This window comes from Diaphorina citri, unplaced genomic scaffold (genome assembly GCF_000475195.1).
Source record: "Diaphorina citri unplaced genomic scaffold, Diaci psyllid genome assembly version 1.1 scaffold2894, whole genome shotgun sequence".
Taxonomy (NCBI): Eukaryota; Metazoa; Arthropoda; class Insecta; order Hemiptera; family Psyllidae; genus Diaphorina; species Diaphorina citri.
Genome location: NW_007380307.1, coordinates 16,770 through 21,325, shown reverse-complemented (window position 1 = coordinate 21,325; position 4,556 = coordinate 16,770).

The following is a 4,556-nucleotide window of genomic DNA, read 5'->3' as shown; positions in this document are numbered from 1 at the left end:
AGGTAATTAAAATCAAATACTACTAGGAGGGAGTAAAGAAATTATGTATGTATGAAGGTACAGTAACCACAGGTTGAGAAAGACTAATTTCTAGGTTCCCCCCTTAGAGCGAATAAAGAGTTGTAACGTGCTGAATTTATCAACAAAGAGTTTACTAATGTCTGAGGATACGTACTCTGATAGTATACATCAATTATGTTTTCAGGTCCGATCCGAAATATCAGTTTTATAGTAGGCTAGTGATACTAACAGTAGTGATAGATTTGGAGATAGTGCCTAAAAGAAGGTACCTTACCTATTTCCATGGAACAGGCAAGAAGTATTAATTAGAAGATGCAGCAAAGGATTAGGTAACTGCCTGTAATGCAAGATGTCAATTACCATCCTAAACAAAATACAAGTTCTATCAGAATGGACAATTGTCCAGTGTTAGATTGACTTTAATGGGACTGTGTTATAAGACAATGTATTATTTTATCTCTCAACTCTAATATCTACTCAATCACACTCCACGCCCTCCTCTACATATCTATCTATTTCTGGTCTAGAAGAATTATAGCTTTATACTCCATTACTGCATAAAGTTAGTCGTCTTATGAAGATCGGTACAGAAATCTCAGTCAGATTTTTTATGATTCTGCATGTTGTAATCGCATGAGATTCTGAATCGTAAAAGAGTTTTTTTTTTTTTTAAGTCTCCTTATAGGACTCTATACGTCCATCTCATATTTACATAGTGGTCTTCTAAAATATGAACATACTAAATGTACAAATGCGTACTGATGTTAAAGAAAAATTAACTGATGATTCAATTGCAGAATGTGTATAAAGTTTACAGAACATATATCGGAACAATTAATACTCTTGTAAGGTATCTAAGAATAGAATAGCATTTGGTACTTCTTCAACGTTTTTCTTGCCGCGATTATGGTTCTTACCATACATACCATGTCTGATATTTACTTCATCTGACAAGTCTGATTCTTTGTCATTGAATGCTAACTGAGCATGAAAAGAAGGAATGTTAACATTTACAAAAATCTAAAACAATCATTCTTTGTGGATAAAAAATCGAAAAAATCTGGGATGCCTGAGATACGACCCATCACGATCGAATCATGCCGACAATACCACGCGACAAATTTGCGGGATACTTCGCGAACAAATCTGCGAACAAATTTGCGGATACCCGCAACAAACCGCGGATACCCGCGGACAAAATCGCGGATACAGCGAACCAATCGTGGATACAACGAAGCAAACCTGGATACCGCTGAACAAACCGCTTAATACCGCGAACACACCGCGTAATACCGGTACAACCGCTGAATATCGCGAGAACAAACCGCGGATGCCGCGATCTATATCCGCGGAATACCGGAACAAAGCAGATACCGCGAACAGCTTGCGAAATACCAGCGAACAAATCTGAATACCGCGAACAAACACGCGAATATCGCCGGACAAATTGCGGATCCCTAAATATATTAATATTCGAAATGAAACTTGCGAACAAACCGCGGATACCGCGTCTCAACATGCGGATACTAGAACAATCCGCAAACACCGCGGATAGCTCCGAACAATTTGCTGGATACCGCGAACAAATTGCGGATACCGCCAACAAACCTGCGTATACCGCGAACAATACCGCGGATAACCGCGAACAATCGCGTAATACGCGAAGACCGCGGATACGCGAAGTCAGATTGCGAATTCCTGCGATACAAACTGCGGATACCGCGAACAATTCCTAATACCGCAAACAAGCCGCGAATATCCGTCGAACAAACCGCGATACCGCGAACAAATTGCGGATAGCCTAATATATATTGAAATAATATACATCGCGAACAAATTGCGGATACCCCGCTGAACAAATTGCGGATACCGCGAACAAACGCGGATACCTAGCGAACAAACCGCGGATAACCGCGAACAACCGCGGATAGCGAACAAACCGCGAATACCGGCGAACACCGCGGATAATCGCGAACACACCTCGGATCGCGAACAAACCGCGAATACCGCGAACAACCGCGGAATCCGCGAACAAACCGCTGGATATCCGCGAATTACCGCGAACAAACCGCGGAAATCTGCGAACAAATGCGGATACCAGGACAACCGCAAATACCGCGAACAAACAGTCGGATACGCGCGAACAATATTGCGGATAACGCGAACAACCGCGGATACCGCTAACATTCCGCGAATACCGCGAACAAATCGCGGATACCGTCGAACAGACCGCGATAGGTGACTTATCCACAGGAAGAATCATGAGGCCTTCCACTTAGAAAATGAAGGGAAAATGAGTAAATTAAGTCCATTCAAACTATGCGTACAAATAGGTATAGGTATAGGTATAGGTATGTTTTATTTGGTATCAATTTTTTTTTTTTTTTACAAAGAATTTCTTATCCTAAGCTTAATATAAACTTCTAAGATAAGATTTTAACAATATTGGTTACAATATAATCGATGTGTAGGTATTTTACAAAATAAGTTACCTTCTTAACTATATTAACAGTTATAACAAAAGTAGGTACAACATTAGCGACCCTCACCCCGTTCTACCCCGGACACACCGCCATCCCACACCCGACCCAAGCCCCGCCCACCCCCGCGGACCCCATCAAGGAACTGATTATGTCAGCTAATCAGCCCCCCGATAAAGCCCACAAAGGTGGACCAAACACAAGCCGGGTGCGAAACCACAATGCATCCAAAACAAAACAAGGCAAGAATAGCCTGCTATACACCTACGATATCTAAATGAACTTAACTAATAATAGGTATAACATATTTCTTTCAATAATAAAATAATTAACCAATTGACATATGTTTCACTTCTTTGAATAGTAATTTTTTAACCTCACCAATGTTCTCTAATGATAGATACTCAGATGGCATTGTATTTAATAGATGTGGAACGAAATATTTTGGGGTTCTTTTTCCATACTTATTGGTTACTTTTGGTACTCTAATTTTTTGGTTTCTTATTGGATACTGAGTAACATATTTCTGTCGATATTCTAGGCAGAAAAAGTACTTAACAATGAGTAAATACTTATGTAGATCTAGAGGTGTTAATATTGATGACAAATATTTACTATTTTCCCTAAAACACGACAAAATGACCTTATCATGTATACTTATGATTGGACTTAGGGTAGTGTTTGCAGCAAAGCCATAACAAGTAAGTGCATATCTTATTAACGAATCAAACAATGCATTATACATTATCCACATTACCCATTCTGGTACACAATATCTAACGTGAATTAATCTATAAGATACAGCTCTTAATTTAGCAGCTACATACTTAACATGAAGATCGAATTTAAAACTATTATCAATGATAACGCCTAAGTATTTCTCTTCAGTACCATAGTCCAAATCTTGACAATTACAGTTAAGTTCATACAAACTATTTGCAAGACAATCCCTATTATGACACTTTATTTTCTTAGGTACTCCTTCTAGCTGTTTATGAGGACTCTTTATAATAATTATTTTGGTTTTACTAGAATTCATAAAGATTTCATTATTAAAGAACCACTTTTGAATCAAAATAATGTCTTGTTGGAGATTATCAATAGCTGTACTTAGAGAATGGTCAGTAGAGACAACAGCGAGATCATCAGCAAACTGAAATAACTTAGACTTGACACGTAAGTATTGCATATCCCTAGCATAAATATTATAAAACCCAGGACTCAAAGTTGACCCAGTTACTAAACCATATCGTACTGGCTGTTCAAAACTTTTGATGTCACCTATTTTTGTTATTTGTGTCCTTTGATGTAGGTAGTTTTCTAAAAGTCTTAGAGTCTTGCCCCTTATTCCTGCCCCCTCTAACTTTTTGATAAGGATAGCGTGATCCAGCGTTTCAAACGCCTTCATTAAATCAATAAACGCAACCACGCAATACTTTTTCTCATCTAAGCTTTGATTTATCTCTAATGCAAAGTTATCTAGTAGAGAATTAGTACTTTTTCCTGGGCGAAAACCGTGTTGAAACTCTGGGATTATATTACTTGATTCGATAAACGGTTGAATTTTATCATTAATTGTTTTTTCTAATATTTTAGCAAATGCAGGAACATTTCCTACGGGTCTATAATTTTTAATGTCATCTTTTCTATTTTTCTTGTGAAGAGGAGTTATAATTGACACCTTCAGACCTCTGGGGATGGAACCGGTAGATAACATAGTATTCATAAAATGACATAGTAAAGATTTTAAACAATGAAAGTTATCTTTTATATCTATTAGTCTTATGTTATAAATAAAAAAAACTCTTGACTTAATAAATAAAAAAACTTAATAAATAAAAAAAACTCTTGACTTTTAGTTTTACAAATGTAATATATTTTATCTTTACGCTTATTTCGGGTGCTACCCCGAATTAATTCTCAAGATGATATTTAATTGCAACCTTAATTAAATATCATCTTGAGAATGGGGTAACGCCCGAAATTCGCGTATAGATAAAACTCGCACTTCGTGCTCGACCCCCCGGGGGCTTCGCATGTTCGCTACGCGGAGGT